The sequence below is a fragment of the Salvelinus sp. IW2-2015 genome, unplaced genomic scaffold, assembly GCF_002910315.2.
Source record: "Salvelinus sp. IW2-2015 unplaced genomic scaffold, ASM291031v2 Un_scaffold4484, whole genome shotgun sequence".
NCBI lineage: Eukaryota > Metazoa > Chordata > Actinopteri > Salmoniformes > Salmonidae > Salvelinus > Salvelinus sp. IW2-2015.
Window position 1 is genome coordinate 21,205 of NW_019945754.1, and position 464 is coordinate 21,668.

Consider the following 464-nt stretch of genomic DNA (forward strand, 5'->3'; position numbering starts at 1 on the left):
GGTGTGTGTGTGTGTGTGCGGAACATGAACAAATGATTCTGTCGTGAGAACGAATCAGTCTTCGTGCAATCAAACAGAAATTCAGGAATGGCTTATCATGCACACGTCATCCATTCAGATGTTCGGCTTGACGAGAGTTCATCTTCCCACACTGTTGCTGCAGTTCTATGTGTTGGGCCAATTCTTCCAGCAACGACACGACTGTAGTCCGTCATTGACAAAGACAAGGCACTCAACTTGACCTCAAACTCCAATTCAAACCACAGTTCCAGTCAGGCCAACAACCTCCGAGGACAGTTACCCCATACTGCAGCTACACAGCGATGGCTTGTTTTAAGATCACTAAATTAGTCTACGCTTTCCAGTAACTTATGTGAAGTGTGCATGGGGACAAAGGGACAAAGCCCAACTCAAAATCAATATGATCACGTTAGCCATGGACACGGTCAGAGTTCTAGAAAACA